The sequence below is a fragment of the Macaca fascicularis genome, chromosome X (assembly GCF_037993035.2).
Source record: "Macaca fascicularis isolate 582-1 chromosome X, T2T-MFA8v1.1".
NCBI classification, from domain to species: domain Eukaryota; kingdom Metazoa; phylum Chordata; class Mammalia; order Primates; family Cercopithecidae; genus Macaca; species Macaca fascicularis.
Genome location: NC_088395.1, coordinates 98,790,837 through 98,809,038, shown reverse-complemented (window position 1 = coordinate 98,809,038; position 18,202 = coordinate 98,790,837). Strand labels below are relative to the sequence as shown.

The 18,202-nt window shown below is 34.7% G+C and overlaps 1 protein-coding gene across 8 annotated transcripts in view; it reads right to left on the bottom strand.

The window, feature by feature from the left end:
* The window catches only part of PCDH11X (protocadherin 11 X-linked), an 800,164-nt gene that overhangs the window by 359,143 nt on the left and 422,819 nt on the right, over positions 1-18,202 (bottom strand). The gene's annotated exons all lie outside the window — the stretch shown is intronic.

Sequence of the window (18,202 nt, the reverse complement as noted above, 5' to 3'; positions counted from 1 at the left end):
AACTAGCATTAGAAACAAATAAGTCTGTATACTAGTATTCACTGTAAAATTATTTCAAATTAGTTGTATGTATTGACATTCTTCTAATTAAATGTTGAGATAAAAATAAAAAATTCTAAAAGGGTGAGCAATATAGAAGTGACTTGTTAATCTTCACAGCTATAATAAGCGTTGGTCTCTGGAAAAATAAAGGATCCTACATCCCAATCTTAGGCATAATTCATCTGAGTATGTGCCAGAAGTTGCAGAAATATGTAATGGAGGATAATAAATAACTATGGTATACACTGCATTATGAAGTAGAAATAAAGTAGTCTGAGTTACATCAAAAATTTCAATCAGACAGTTGGGTCCCTTAACGGATGAACTAATGGTTGACTCATCAATCTCTTTAGTTGTCTGGCAAGAGAGTAATGTGTATTGTCAGTAATGCAGAATCACATGATTCAATAAAGATCTTTAAAAAAGTATTCTGGACAAAAATTATCATTTCATTTACAGTTCCTCTGCGTCAGTACAGATTTATAGAAAGTGAAATTTGTAGAATATTTTCTATACAAATTTATAGAAAGTGAAATTTGCCATGAATATTACAAAGCATGTGTGATTCCCATTTGAAACCAGTTTATTTCTCTGCAAACTGGTTTTTAAATTTGGCATCTCAATAGGACTGATCATCCACATTAGTTTTAAGTCTATGCCTGGTGGAGTCCAAAACCGCAGTCTATATATAAATTAAATAAGAAAAATGAATAGCCAAATATCAGTGATAAATGGAATACATTTTGGGTAACAAATTACATATTAAACACAATATCACAATATGCAGACTTCATCTTCTTGCTTCTTGAATCAACATTTAAGGAGTGAGTCACTCATTTCACAAACTTTTATTCCAGTTCTAATATATGAGACATACATTCAAAATAAATGTAAGAAGAATGAGCAACGGATGAAAATAAAGGCTGATAATATCTGGCAAGATGAAGTGAAATGACTACAAGTAAGATAGGTAAAACATATTTCAAAGACATGAAGAAAGGTAACATATCAATCTATGGATGAAAAAAACATGAAAAGTAAATTGACTTTTTCTAGAATAATGAGTGAAATGCTTTGTTGTAAGCATATGATTCAACAGCCACATATTGGATAGTAAGTCTCTACCAATAACTACTGAAGAGTGTATGTGTATAAGAAATGTGCAGTATTCATACTTATTAAGGTAATTTGGCTGGGCGCAGTGGCTCATGCCTGTAATCCCAGCACTTTGGGAGGCCGAGGAGGGCGGATCATGAGGTCAGGAGATCCAGACCATCCTGGCTAACATGGTGAAACCCCGTCTTTACTAAAAAATACAAAAAATTAGCCGGGCATGGTGGTGGGCGCCTGTAGTCCCAGCTACTTGGGAGGCTGAGGCAGGAGAATGGTGTGAACCTGGGAGGTAGAGCTTGCAGTGAGTCGAGATGGAGCCACTGCACTCCAGCCTTTGTCATAAGCGTTTTTATAAATGATGGACTTCCTTCATCATCTGTGATTAAATATGGGTGCAGAAATCAAGGGAAACAACCACAACAAAACTAGAACTGAAGATTGAAGAGAGTTACTGATGTGGAGCTTTAAGATGTTAAGGCAAGATAAGGGGGTACTTGTTAGAGGTGCTTAGTGAACATTGATAATCTCCTAAAGGGAATTTATGACTTCTTTTGAAATTATATCCTTGTACTGACAATTGGACTATAACAATAATAGAAAGAAAATTTACTATAGACAATGAGAACTATCTTTTATTGAGTTTACTATGTGACAGGCATTATGCTAAAGCCTTACATGCATTATCTTATTAAATTCTCCAAATACACTTCTGTATTTGGAAATGTTACTGTCCCATTTTACAGATGAGTTAAATGAAACATACTGATTTTAAGTGATTAAATGCCAGAAAAGGATAAATTGTTCACAGTTGCAGAGGTAAAATTAGCAGATATGAAATTTTAACTCAAACTCATCTGATTCCAAAGCCTGCTATACTGACAAAATAAAAGTTATTGATAAAATTATTGATCCTTATGGATTTCATTTTCTGTAATCTAAATCTGATTATAAATTTAAAATAAATAGTAAAGGATATTTTGCTATATTAATAAATTTTTAAAATATATTTTTAAAAAAACCACACAGATTTATCCTCCTATAAAAGACCAAGTTTACCTCTATACTAGAATGACAAAAATGAAGAATTCTCCTGCATAGACTCCAATCTGTCAGATAAATCAGGACAGGTGTCTTTTTTTCTTCAACAATTTAAAGAATTTAAACTCACAGTTTCTAAGTTGGATATAAAATTTTGGTTTACTTGGCAAAAGCTTTCACCAGACAAATTGTCTTCATTAGAGAAGAAAAAATAAATGGATCCCATCACTGATGGTCTCAGCGAGCACCAAGCTGTCTAAGTCGGCATCTCATTGTACACTGTGGACAATTTCTAAGAGTATTTTATGAAAATTTATTTTCTCTTTGTAGGCCTATTAGGCAGCACCAACATATTAACCAGATAAAAGGATTTATTTCCATATTTTCAAAATAAACAGAAAATCTTTTTCTAGAATCTATACATAGTAACATAATGCATAAGAATGGCCACAATTACCAGCATGATTTTATCAATACCTGCCAGGCTTCTCTCCTTTGCTGGCTTGATTCTTATTAGTTCCTTGTGGAGTGATTTTTAGCTTTTCATAAAAACATGTGTTTCTTCTTTATCTTGTATACATTTTCCCCCGTCATTACCTAATTCTCGTGGAGCATCAAGGCAGTAAGATAAAATTTTAGAAACAAGAAAGTATGTCAAAGACTCATAAGAGGAATTGGTTATAAGGTTAAAACAAGTGCTACTTTGACAAATTTAAAAACCATGATTAAGAAAATATACAAAAGAATTAAGATCTAGTTTTGTGTTACCTATTTGTTCTCTCACAGTGCAAATAAACATAGTTTATTTTCAAAATTATTTTTCATTAAAAAAATCTGCTTCCCTATCTCTGAGTATCTAATCCCATTCACTAGTACATTTTGTTCAAGACTTAAAGTAGGGGATCTGGAATGGTTTTCAGATGGCAGCTAACCATGCCTTAGGTCTCCATGGTACATTAATTCTTTGTTCTTCTGATGTCACAGTAATCAAATCTACTTAACATACATTTGGATAAACAAATTCAAATTTCGTTGATAACATTTGGAGAAATGAAATATCTTAATACAGACTGTTAGCATTTTGTTATATGAAAGATAGATATATTTTTATTACAATTATATTAACATATGGAAATGTCAGTTTGTGGTAATGTGGCGGTAGTTGATCAGGCCATCTTATCCAATATTATCTGTATTTATTAAGGAAACATTAGTTCAATACTGTGATAACATGTTTTTCAGATAAAGAAAGCCAAAATCCTGCCCCGGGCTGTACGTGAAGGATGACAGTCCACTCTGAGATGCATTGCAAGCTATTGTTTGATCAATAATCATTTAGTTTTGATTTGCATTTCAAGCAAGTGCAAAGCTGTATTCTTCTCAACATGATCCCATTGCATATGCTTCCAAATTGGTTCTTCAAAAAAATTAACTCTACTCTTTTTTATTCATTCTGTTATGAAATATTAAAATGTAAAGATAGTTTTGAATGGTGAAGTCTTCCTCGCTTGCTTTATCAAAGGTCTATAGCTGCAAACCAACTTTGTCATTTTCTGCAGTAATAATTTGTAGAATTCCATCTGCAGAAAATTGTGACATATCATATCAGCTACAAAAAACAAATCTGAAACACCTGTGTTAAAAGAGAGAGTGTGCTTTCGAGTTTATTTTATATATGTTTGGTTTTTTATTATTATTTATACTACACCACCTTTATCAGAAAATATTTATATTAAGATTAAGGCGCCCTATTTGTCAAAACTCTTAAAGAATTGGTAAGAATTAGCATTGTCTATTAAATCATAACCTAGACCTGACAGCTATAATTCAGTGCAACCCAATCATGCAAAGCCTCAGGGAATCTCAGGGTTACTTTTTAAAATCTAAGAATACAACCAAGAATCACCTTTATCAGTAAGAGGCTGGATTCATGTACTCTAATATATTTTAAAAAATATTTTGTGCTTTTATTTCTCTTTCCTTTTTATCATATTCATATGTAATTTTATTTTAATAACTTCTATCCTCCTGCAGCTTCTTTCTGAAGCAGTAGTTTCTTCATCTTGTATTTCTTTTTCTTTTTTATTGTAATCAAGTGGACTTTCAATTGTTGAAAAATTCTCTGCTTCTGAAGTTTCTTTTCTAAAATGTGTATTAAAACACATTTTGGGAACAGCATGTAACTTAAAAAGGATAATTTTCCCTTTACAATTAAAAAACACATGGGAGAAGAAATGTTTTATTATCTTTCAGTGCACAGTATCTTAATAAAGACATGGTTTCAATGATAATAAAAATTATTCCTTCTGAATATTTGTGGAAAACTCATTGTCTCCTCCATGGTTCTTATTAATATAAGAAAATGACAGTTGTCTCCAAATCTAAATGCTCACAATGGAAAAAAGGAAAAAAACAGAGAAATGCTTTTAAGGTATGAGTACAATAACCCTTTATATTATTTTTTCTTTCATCTAAATCAAGCAATGTAATATTCTTTGTATTCTCTGAGCTTTTTAATAAAGTGCTACAAATTATGTATATATACACACACACACACACACACACACACGCACACACATACACACGCACATAATTCCCTTGGAAAATAGAGTCTAAAATTAAAAATCCCAATGGGTTTGTTGAATGTCATTATCAAAGTGCATGAAAAAACTATCTTATATGTTAGATTTGATATGTCTGGTTTCAAAAAGTCCATTAAGTACACACAGCCATGCCTTAATAATGCATCATTTTGCCTAGGGATATTGCCCACTCCATGTCTTCTGGTATGATTGTGAGTGCTACTTCATTTGCCACCTTAGCAACTGCTGCACCATACCTCCCTCTTGTAGCTATCACTATAATTATCATTTTATCTGCATGCTCTGACTAGTCAGAGTCTTCTTGTAGGTAACTTTCAGTTCTGTAACTATTGACATGCTGTAGGCAAGCAAAGATAAAGATTATGCTATTCAATGTTGTCAAGTTTATATTGATTAAAAATAAAAGATGTATTTTTAAAAGGATATCATTTTCTAGAAAAGTGGTAAGTGCTTTCCCATTTTAGAAACTAATTATAACAGTACTATTGAATTATCTGGATTGTCTTGGCTCCTTTATGACATCCTTCAACATCAAGGTTTAGAAGTAGTGTATTATTCTGTGAAAGTCAAGCTGCTAAAACCATGCCAATATTGACAGAAAAAATTGATATCACTGTTTCTTCATATAGTCATAAACTTGAAGTTTCCTTTTATTTGGCAGAACTGCTTTTTTAAAATCAGTGAATACAACAATCAAAATGAAGTATGCTGTGAAAAAAAAATTAAAAGTATAATTGAAACACAGCTATTCTTGTATCATAACACACTGTGGCCTTTATTAGTTAAGTTTGAAACGCACTTAAAATTCTTGCGGCTAGTGTAACTACTTTCTGAATTCAAAAATATCTATGGATTTAACATATATTCTTCATTATATTGGCTCCAGGGAAATATTTCTACAAAGTAAATAAATTTTTTTTTCTGTGAACTAAAGTACACACACAATGCATGTCCGCTTTAGTTCCAAGAATGATTTCAATTAGCCTTACACAATAAATCACAGTATAAAATAGGCTAAAAGTGAGTAAAAATATAAAAACAAAACCATCGAAAACTGAAACATAGATACACCTATAACTAGTGAGTGTTTTAATTTTAGTTAAGCAAAGAACTTAGCTCTAACCTTGCATGACAACTAAAGCATAAAGAGAAACATTTAAATTACTACTTAGGCCTATGTCATATTGTTCCTGAAGTTTCTGAAGAGTCGCATGTTAAATATTACATAGAGTGTTATGTAACGTTTTCTATATAATTTAAAAAAATGGGAAAGGACTACATTTTTCCAGGTAAAAGGTATGACAATAGGAGAAAAAAAAACATAATCAATGAGATAATAGGTTATTACAATGTTGTAATATTACCAATATAAGAAAGCAATCCACAATAGGAATTAATTATTACCTAAGAGAGTACAATTGACTGAGGCTCTAGGAGGCATTAGGTAGGGTTTAGGGTGTAGGAAATCAAAAGAAGCAATGGATAAGGACAGGTGAGGAGTTGGGGTAGAGTCAAATTTTACTATTTAATTATACTTAGGGCATATCTGAAAGTCAGGACTAGCCTAGTTGAGAAAATCTAAATAATTGTATTTTTATCTTTAGACTTATTGTCTATGTCTATAGGATCTGAAAAAATAAGTGAATACATGTAGGCAAGCACATGTGCAAAGCCCCATGAGACCACACAATTATATTAATTGATGAGTAGAGATGTCTGCCCTGTTAGATAGTCATTAATAAGATATTGATATTTCTAGCCAACTTTAGAGGAAACATTTAAGCATTATGTATATACAGGGCATTTAGGGTATTTTTCAGGATTTGGGAAAATACAAAATCAACAAAGTTGCAGAGTGCACCATCTAGTGGTTCACTATAGAACATGGCAATATACTCTAGTCTTGACTGTTAGATCGTACAGGGCCCTTATTTTATAAAGCCTTGCCTTCCCCTCACCTCTGTTGCCACTGACCATTCTATTCCATTATTCTGAGGAGAACTGAACACAGTGATCATGGCTTTTATAATATATACCGCCATACATCTGCTTTATGCCATTGTTGATCAAAAAACAGAGAAACTTTTAATCAAATACTCAACACCTAATTACCGCAATAATAATGGCTGCCATATATCTCAAGATCGATGAATAAATGACTATCAAATGAATTTATCTGTCTTTTGTCACAAAGCTGATATAACACTTAGAGCACTATATGAACCCTTCCCTCCGAATAGTTCCTCAAATCTCCAAGTGTGGCCTAAGATGGAAATTACTCTACATAGTCACATTGGAAAGAAGTGAGTCTTCTATGTTCTTTCCAGCCCAAAGATGGACTCAAGAGGCTGTCCATGGTAATCCCATAAGTGCTACTATGGACTGAGATATTTCATGGCCAAGCATCATTCTTGGGGAGAAGCGTACCTACTAGCCAATGTCCATAAGAAGTTAAAATTGGCATATGCCTTGTAATCTCCTATTTGGTATACCTATTCATACACCAGAAGATCCTTTTCATACTTGGGAGAGTCTCATTCAACTAATTGCTAATGAACAGAGAACTGAAACCACATACTTGACTGTTCCCATATACCATTGCCTCTCTACTCAGCTGCAAAGGGCAAGTACAAACATATTAAAAGCCCTGTAAGTCTAATACAAACGATGATTTTCCTAGTACTTTGTTTCCTTTGTAGCATCCTTATATCAGAATAGAATTTCTCCAGCTCACCCACTTAGCCTCTTACTGACATTTTAATGCCATTGTTATAATTGTTTACAATAATAAAAAAAAAAATGAAAAATTTCAGAGATGGCTTTTCTTTCAAAAGATCTGGCAATTTTCCTCTTAGATCCTCAGCTGTATGTAGCACACAAAATCTTGCAAATAAAAATTACAAAATTTTAAATGGCTGAAGTTTTTCCTCACTAGCTTACTTTTTAAATTAGTAAACAATAAAAAAGAGCATATTTCTAATTCTCTTCTGATACCTCAAAATGGGCACATTTTGGAAAACAAACCAAAAAAATATTCTCATCTACTAGGACAGACAAAATAAAAAAGCATTTAGAGTCCATTTCGGTTTCTAATTTGGGTGAAGTTATCTATGATACATAGACACATTCTTTACTAAAAAGTGAGTTAAATACTGAAAACTGCCTGAAGCTGCTGTCTTTGCTCTCCATACTCGCAGATGTTGGTGAAGAATTGCAGTGATTTTACTGCTAATTCCCTATTGCCACATTCTGTACCTCCCGTCTCTATTCTATGGCTGTGGCAGATTGAAAATTAGAAGGCCCTGAAACAGTGACTAATGTTCTTCCAGTCCTGTCTGCACTGCCATTTTCTCCTGTGATATGGCTACCAATGGTGAATCAATTTGGAAATTCCCTTCAGCAAATGGATTCTCTGGAATATTTGCTGACAGTAGCAGAACATTTATCAGCAGCACTGGCAAGTTGTTTAGCAACCTCTTTCTGTGATCTTTTCATCCCTGAAAAGTAAAGAAGAATTCCCAGGATCCCAGCTCCATTGGTCACTCTAATAACATCCATATTCACCAAAGCAGGATGAAGTCTGTGTGGAGAAAGGCACTTGCCTTTCAGCAGGAATATATATATATATATATATATATATATATATATATATATATATATATGTATATATATGTATATATATAAAATATTCATAGACAAGCATTCTTTAAGGCAAAATTGAGACATACAAAGCAAAAATAAAACAATGAGAAAACAACCTGAGTTCCAGAGCACACTGTAAGTATACACTTTCAAACTGACTTACAAGTTATTTTCTTACTTCATCTGTTCTACAAATTATACGAAGAAAGCAGCTCATATTTCCTGAATACTGATATTTTTCTAAAACGGGTTTCCTTATACTAAAAAAAGTTTTCAAATATTTTTAGTACAAACGTATTTCAGGATATGACAAAGATTTTTGCCATACAAAGATGGAATATTATCTCACTGCCATATTATCCAAATTTCTAGTGATTGCCCTCCATTGATTTTAATTACCCACTGTAAGCCACAGCACATTATTTCAAAGTGATAAAAAGTCATCCACATTTCTGGGTTTCTAACCTTGAAAATTATTTTTATGCATTTTATAAGGTATTCTGAACCATATCTAGTTAGGCATTTGGTTTTATTAGGGGCATTTTCTTAGGGTGGCCAGAAAACTATTTTCCAAAAATGGGAGATTGTAAGCCAAAATTACATAATTTCTCTCACTGACAATATCAGGAACTAGGCTGCTTGGTAACTCTGGTCATGTTTCCAGAAGTAAATAAGTTTACTTTCAAGTTTCCTTCAGTGTTTTGATTTCATTTTATCCAGAATAAACATTGAAATCTTATTTTAGACTTGTCAATGGCCTGAATGCCTAATGACAATATAAAACTGGAAAAGTTATAATTATTCCCAGAAAAAACTCATGTCACCTTTGCCACTCTTTTGATATTAGCTGATTTATTTCAGGTGCTGTCATGAAAGTTTTAAGTCTAGAGTTTTTCTTCTCTCTAGGCTGTTAATGCATTCTGGCATTATTAATGGTTCCCTTATGGAATCACACAGTAAGTTGAAAGCTCAACTCTCTAGGCGTTTTATATTTCAGAATCACTTAGCAGGGATGAAAACAAATTTAAACTCTTCTGTGTCAAGCAATCCCACCACTCAGTCATCTTCATGAATTGTCTGACGAGAAAGATGAGACCTTGGCAAAATGACGGGAGACCTCATGACTACTGCACGTTGTCCTTATAATTTGCTTGATACTCCTACCCCCTTAAATACCATTTTTGTTTTCCCTGCTATGCTTTCAGTCATGCTGTTGACAATTTCCCCACTTAGCAGCCCAATAGAATATTCTCCCTATTTTCTCCTATCCAAGTCACACTTATTTCTAAAGGCCCAGCTCAAATCTCACCTTTCCAAAGTGTTTACTGAGTACTGTAGACCACATCATTTTCACTGGTCTTAAACTCTTAGGGTACCTAAAGTCTGTACTTAATTAAAAGGAGATTAGTGATTTTTAATGTGAATCTTTTCTCCCAATCTAAGACATAGGTTTGTTGGAGGAAAGAAATGGTCTTTGAATATCTATGGATCTCTTAGCCTATACAATGCACACTTGAAAATATGATTGTTTTAGGTGTGATTTCTATAAGGAAAGACAAGGTCTCACATAGTGAAAAAGTTAATCACCACTTTTCAGTGTGGGAAAAAGGTTTTGCTACTATTTGAAGAAAAATAGTGCAAACGGCCTAGATAATGTCCTTTCTTTCATGTCAAAAATTTTTTTTTTCAAGTAATAAGAACAGCTGCTCTTTTACAGCTTTCGCTATGTCTTAGCATTGGCTTAATTACTTCACATGCATTATTGAACATAATCTTTCCAAAAGCTCTATGCAGCAGGTATGGTAGTATCATCTACATTTTACCAATGAGAAAACTGAGACTTAGAGAAATTAACTAGTTTGCCCATTGTTGTATAGTTAGTAAGGACTAAACTAAGATTGAAACCCAGGTTTGACTGTTTCCAAAGCCCATACATTTAAAGCACCAAGTATGTTCTACTGCCTCCCCAAAAGAGAAGCTGAATTCAAAGAAGAGGAAACAAATGTAGAATTCTTACTGAAAAATTTGAATGTAGATGGCATGGCATGGGCAGACCTTAGGGATACATCGTGGTCTTAACCTCCAAGATTTAGACACTAATTTTCTCTGTCTTGTCAGGACTTAAAGTACTGACTAGGTCAGAGAACATGGAAAACATCACTATCTTCTTTTAAATCACTAAGTCGTTCAATTAATCAGTATACATTTATTGTTTGAGTAGTCCAGCGTGATAGAATACCATCCGTTAGGTGTTTTAACACAAGTTTCAATGTCCAACTAACTAGTAGACATCTAAAAAACAAAAATGCAGATCAACATGTTTTGGCTGCATTGTTGGTAAGACTATCTTCCCTTAAACACCGTGAATACAAAAATAGAAGGTTGAAGGAATTGATGATCTTCAGTGACAGGTATAACACAGTTTTTGCTGTCTGTTTTCCATCAATTTCTATTTCATTTTACTGTTAAGCTTAATTGTCTTATTATCACTACTTAATGCATACATGTTTCACTTTCAAAGATATAGTCTTTTTCATAAAATATATACAACTATTTTTCATTTTTTGTTAGAGCAATATTCCTCATGTACATTATTAAACGGATATGATTGTTTAGTTTTCTAAATTTTAATGGTTTGCAGAATTTTTCAATAGGCTACTAGTATATCTTTATAGTGACTACATTATAGTATCTATGAAATTATAAAAACAAACATGAAACTGTCCCTACATAAGGGTACAAATTGTGTGTGTGTGTTTTAATATTCCCCAAAGAATATTTTGTAGTAGTCTGAATTTTGCATTCAAATAACCTATCAATACCTGAATATCAAGAATAGTTTGATTGTTAATGTTTTGCTCTCATACTTGTTCCCCAAAATAAAAATTCTAAGGATGATGCAATTGAATCAAAAATTGATCTATTTCAATTTAAGACATTTCCTGCAGATATTGAGGCACCTCTGTTGATTAGGACACACTTTGCTTAAAAAGAGAAAAAATATACAAAGGAAATTCTCACATAAACCAGGAGATCTGGTTTCTAACTCTGCCACTGACTACTTCTGTGAGCTTGGAAAATAATAACTATTACTGTTGCTTGAGGGTCTGTTAAGTACCGTGCTTTATTTAATTTTTTTTAATTTTACAAAATCTAATGTCATTGTTCTTAATCCCATCTTCACCATTCTAATATTTGAATTCCAGTTCCAGTGCCTTTACCAACAAGAATTCTTTCCTGATCTCCACTCCCAGTCAAACGCAATCAGTTCTTTTGCATGGACACAACATGTTACTTATTCTACCATTTAGCACCCATTTCGTTCCATCTTTTATAGTTGGTGGTTGAAAAAAATACTTTCTTACTAAACTATGAGCAACTAGAAGTCAAGGCTTTTATTATTTTTTTCTTTTTTCTTTTACATGATTGTATTTCCAGTTTATTTCCTCAGGACTTAGCACAAACTAAGCACTCAGTAAATGCTTTTTTTTTTTTTTGAATTATTGTGTTAAGTGAAACTAAAATAAGGGAGAAATACTACAAACAGCTTATTCTAAAAAATATTAAACCAGCAGAGAAAGTGGGACATATGGCAAAAATAATTTATTTACCTCCGTTAGAGCAAAATGTGTCTTGTACAGGTGTAAATTATATTGCCTTAGAAGAGCTAACGCAAAAAGACATTTTTATTAGAATATTAAAAAAAAATGTGTATTTGACATGTTGTAAAACACCCCTTTATGCTAGCAACAGCCTTTTTAATAGTTGTTGCAGTAGAGAAAATACCAACAGAAACCAAATATATTTCTATACTACATACTAACAGCAGTGTCAAACACTCAGAGGTGATGCAAGGGAAAAAAGAAAAGAAGAGCAATTGTGTTGGTGGAGGACACCCACGGAATTCTCACAGCACACACAATTTGGCAAGAGATAATCACTTTAGACAGAGCAAAGGTAAGTGGCACCTAGCACGCATGATCAGTGATTAAGTGTAAATTTTAAGAGGTTGCTGTAGTTGTTTCTCTTGCAATTATTTTCTTTTAAAAGTTCTTAAACAAAAGTTTCAGACAAATTAAATTTAACAGAATTTAATTAAGCAATGAATCATTCGAGAATTGGGCAGTACTCAGAATCAGTAGAAGTTTAGAAAGCTCTACTCCACAAGGTGGGCAGGCAACAGAAAACAGCAGTGAGACACAGAAAACAGAAGTGAGGTACAGAAACAGCTTGATTAGTTACTGCTCAGCCTTGGCCATACATGAACACAGTCTTGTCAGTTGACAGGATGTTATTGGCTGAAGATACAACTAAGCAAGGTTTCCATTTGTTTACATACTAAGTTAAGTTGCAATTTGTCATATAGAAACTCAAGGTACAGAGGCATCCCTAGGCAAAATTTAATTTAATTTAACAAAATGTATATGTTAGACACCTTCAAGGATCAAAAAAGTCTAGTTAAAAAAAAAAATCTAGTATCTCCCATAACATTCTGTACTATCATCTCTTTTTTTTATATATATACTTTAAGTTCTAGGGTACATGTGCACAACATACAGGTTTGTTACATATGTATACATGTGCCATGTTGGTGTGCTGCACCCATTAACTCGTCATTTACATTAGGTATATCTCCTAATGCTATCCCTCCCCCTTCCCCCTCCCCCCTCCCCACATGTTCCCCTTCCTGTGTCCAAGTGTTCTCATTGTTCAATTCCTACCTATGAGTGAGAACATGAAGTGTTTGGTTTTCTGTCCTTGTGATAGTTTGCTGAGAATGATGGTTTCCAGCTTCATCCATGTCCCTACAAAGGACATGAACTCATCCTTTTTTATAGCTGCATAGTAATCCATGGTATATATGTGCCACATTTTCTTAATCCAGTCTATCATTGATGGACATTTGGGTTGGTTCTAAGTCTTTGCTATTGTGAATAGTGCCACAATAAACATATGTGTGCATGTGTCTTTATAGCGGCATGATTTATAATCCTTTGGGTATATACCCAGTAATGGGATGACTGGGTCAAATGATATTTCCAGTTCTAGATCCTTGAGGAATCGCCACACCATTTTCCACAATGGTTGAACTAGTTTACAACCCCACCAACAGTGTAAAAGTGTTCCTACTTCTCCACATCCTCTCCAGCACCTGTTGTTTCCTGACTTTTTAATGATCATCATTCTAACTGGTGTGAGATGGTATCTCATTGTGGTTTTGATTTGCATTTCTCTGATGGCCAGTGATGACGAGCATTTTTTCATGTGTCTGTTGGCTGCATAAATGTCTTCTTTTGAGAAGTGTCTGTTCATATCCTTTGCCCAGTTTTTGATGGGGTTGTTGTTTTCTTGTAAATTTGTTTGAGTTCTTTGTAGATTCTGGATATTAGCCCTTTGTCAGATGGGTAGATTGCAAAAATTTTCTCCCATTCTGTAGGTTGCCTGTTCACTCTGATGGTAGTTTCTTTTGCTGTGCAGAAGCTCTTTAGTTTGATTAGATCCCATTTGTCAATTTTGGCTTTTGTTGCCATTGCTTTTGGTGTTTTAGTCATGAAGTCCTTGCCCATGCCTATGTCCTGAATGGTATTGCCTAGGCTTTCTTCTAGGGTTTTTATGGTTTTAGGTCTAACATTTAAGTCTTTAATCCATCTTGAATTAATTTTTGTATAAGGTTTAAGGAAGGGATCCAGTTTCAGCTTTATGCATATGGCTAGCCAGTTTTCCCAGCACCATTTATTAAATAGGGAATCCTTTCCCCATTTCTTGTTTTTGTTAGGTTTGTCAAAGATCAGATGGTTGTAGATGAGTGGTATTATTTCTGAGGGCTCTATTCTGTTCCATTGGTCTATATCTCTGTTTTGGTACCAGTACCATGCTGTTTTGGTTACTGTAGCCTTGTAGTATAGTTTGAAGTCAGGTAGCATGAGGCCTCCAGCTTTGTTCTTTTGGCTCAGGATTGTCTTGGCAATGCAGGGTCTTTTTTGGTTCCATATGATCTTTAAAGTAGTTTTTTCCAGTTCTGTGAAAAAAGTCATTGGTAGCTTGATGGGGATGGCATTGAATCTGTAAATTACCTTGGGCAGTATGGCCATTTTCACGATCATTGATTCTTCTTATTCATGAGCATGGAATGTTCTTCCATTTGTTTGTATACTCTTTTATTTCGTTGAGCAGTGGTTTGTAGTTCTCCTTGAAGAGGTCCTTCACATACCTTGTAAGTTGGATTCCTAGGTATTTTATTCTCTTTGAAGCAATTGTGAATGGGAGTTCGCTCACGATTTGTCTATCTGTTTGTCTGCTACTGGTGTATAAGAATGCTTGTGATTTTTGCACATTGATTTTCTAACCTGAGAATTTGCTGAAGTTGCTTATTAGCTTAAGGAGATTTTGGGCTGAGACAATGGGGTTTTCTAAATATACAATCATGTCATCTGCAAACAGGGACAATTTAACTTCCTCTTTTCCTAATTGAATACCCTTTATTTCTTTCTCATGCCTGATTGCCCTGGCCGGAACTTCCAACACTATGTTGAATAGGAGTGGTGAGAGAGGGCATCCCTGTCTTCTGTCAGTTTTCAAAGGGAATGCTTCCAATTTTTGCCCATTCAGTATGATATTGGCTGTGGGTTTGTCATAAATAGCTCTTATTATTTTGAGATACATCCCATCAATACCGAATTTATTGAGAGTTTTTAGCATGAAGGGCTGTTGAATTTTGTCAAAGACCTTTTCTCCATCTATTGAGATAATCATGTGGTTTTTGTCTTTGGTTCTGTTTATGTGATGGATTACATTTATTGATTTGCATATGTTGAACCAGCCTTGCATCCCAGGGATGAAGCCCACTTTATCATGGTGGATAAGTTTTTTGATGTGTTGCTGGATTCGGTTTGCCAGTATTTTATTGAGGATTTTTGCATTGATGTTCATCAGGGATATTGGTCTAAAATTCTCTTTTTTTTTTGTTGTGTCTCTGCCAGGCTTTGGTATCAGGATGATGTTGGCCTCCTAAAATGAGTTAGGGAGGATTCCCTCTTTTTCTATTGATTGGAATAGTTTCAGAAGGAATGGTACCAGCTCCTCCTTGTACTTCTGGTAGAATTCGGCTGTGAATCCATCTGGTCCTGGACTTTTTTTTTTTTTTTTTTTGAGACGGAGTCTCGCTCTGTCGCCCAGGCTGGAGTGCAGTGGCCAGATCTCAGCTCACTGCAAGCTCCGCCTCCCGGGTTCACGCCATTCTCCTGCCTCAGCCTCCCGAGTAGCTGGGACCACAGGCGCCGCCACCTCGCCCGGCTAATTTTTTGTGTTTTTAGTAGAGACGGGGTTTCACCGTGTTAGCCAGGATGGTCTTGATCTCCTGACCTTGTGATCCGCCCGTCTCGGCCTCCCAAAGTGCTAGGATTACAGGCTTGAGCCACCGCGCCCGGCCGGTCCTGGACTTTTTTTGGTTGGTAAGCTATTAATTATTGCCTCAATTTCAGAGCCTGTTATTGGTCTTTTCAGGGATTCAACTTCTTCCTGGTTTAGTCTTGAGACAGTGTATGTGTCCAGAAATTTATCCATTTCTTCTAGATTTTCTAGTTTATTTGCATAAAGGTGTTTATAGTATTTTCCCATGGTAGTTTGTGTTTCTGTAGAATCAGGGGTGAAATCCCCTTTATCATTTTTTATTGCGTCTATTTGATTATTCTCTCTTTTCTTCTTTATTAGTCTTGCTAGCGGTCTGTCAATTTTGTTGATCTTTTCAAAAAACCAGTTCCTGGATTCTTCGATTTTTTGAAGGGTTTTTTGTGTCTGTGTCTCCTTCAGTTCTGCTCTGATCTTAGTTATTTCTTGCCTTCTGCTAGCTTTTGAATGTGTTTGCTCTTGCTTCTCTAGTTCTTTTAATTGTGATATTAGGGTGTCAATTTTAGATCTTTCCTGCTTTCTCTTGTGGGCATTTAGTGCTGTAAATTTCCCTCTACACGCTGCTTTAAATGTGTCCCAGAGATTCTGGTATGTTGTGTCTTTGTTTTCATTGGTTTCAAAGAACATCTTTATTTCTGCCTTCATTTCATTATGTACCCAGGAGTCATTCAGGAGCAGGTTGTTCAGTTTCCATGTAGTTGAGCGGTTTTAAGTGAGTTTCTTAATGCTGAGTTCTAGTTTGATTGCACTGTGGTCTGAGACACAGTTTGTTATAACTTCTGCTCTTTTACATTTGCTGAGTAGTGCTTTACTTCTAACTATGTGGTCAATTTTGGAATAAGTGTGATGTGGTGCTGAAAAGAATGTATATTCTGTTGATTTGGGGTGGAGAGTTCTGTAGATGTCTATGAGGTCCACTTGGTGCAGAGCTGAGTTCAATTCCTCGATATCCTTGTTAACTTTCTGTCTCATTAATCTGTCTAATGTTGACAGTGGGGTGTCAAAGTCTCCCATTATTATTGTGTGGGAGTCTACATCTCTTTGTAAGTCTCTAAGGACTTGCTTTATGAATCTGGGTGCTCCTGTATTAGATGCATATATATTTAGGATAGTTAGTGCTTGTTGTTGAATTGATCCCTTTACTATTATGTAATGGCATTCTTGTCTCTTTTGATCTTTGTTGGTTTAAAGTCTGTTTTATCAGACACTACAATTGCAATCCCTGCCTTTTTTTGTTTTCCATTTGCTTGGTAGATCTTCCTCCATCCCTTTATTTTGAGCCTATGTGTGTCTCTGCGTGTGCGATAGGTCTCCTGAATACAGCACACTGATGGGTCTTGAGTCTGTCCAATTTACCAGTCTGTGTCTTTTAATTGGAGCATTTAGCCCATTTACATTTAAGGTTAATATTGTTATGTGTGAATTTGATCCTGTCATTATGATGTTAGCTGGTTGTTTTGCTCGTTAATTGATGCAGTTTCTTCCTAGCATCGATGGTCTTTACATTTTGGCAGACTATCATATCTTTAAGGGATCAAGAAGTCATGGTCTGCTGGTAAAATTACCCCAGTGTTACCTTCAGTGGCATCGGCCTAAATAAGCATCATTGCCTCAAACAGTCAACACAGCTGTATAACTGAACATTCATTTTGCCTTAAGTCTCAACATGCCTTAATCAGATAATTATTCTGAATGACCTACTGTCAATGGGGGAAGAAAGTTGAGGGTAGGAGTTAGAAGTGTTACAGTTCTTATTCCTTGCATCAGAGTACCTAAGACACTCCCTTATGGAAATGTCTTCTAAGCAAAAAGGCAAATGGCCAAGGAGATCCTCGATGATATCCCTCATGGTATATATAATGTGTGCATTAAAGAGCTGAGGCAGATCACCAAACTTATAACCTTAGCATTTGTGTAACCATAGCATTTATAAGTCTTGCAAGCAGGTTCCCATTTATGTAAATACACAGAATACATACATATGTCATATGTATATATGGTGTTAGTTACATTTATTGAATATTTACTATGTGCTAGACACTGTACTAAGTGCTCTATATAGATTAAGTAATAGAATCCACAGTAATTACTGATTAAACCTAATTATTATTATCATGATAAATGATGGAAATAAAACTCGGAGCTATTAAATAGTTTGGTGAAAATTACATAGTGAGTCAGTGGCAATGTTGGTATTTAAACCCAAAATTATCTGACCTCAAAGCCCAAGTTCTTATGCGGCATAGTATGTTGCCTCTTAGTTTTGGTGGATACCAGTTGCTTCAGGTGAGAGAAGATGGTTGTACCTGGCAATGAAGAACACTAAGTGAGTATAAGATACTATGCTAGGTGTGGAG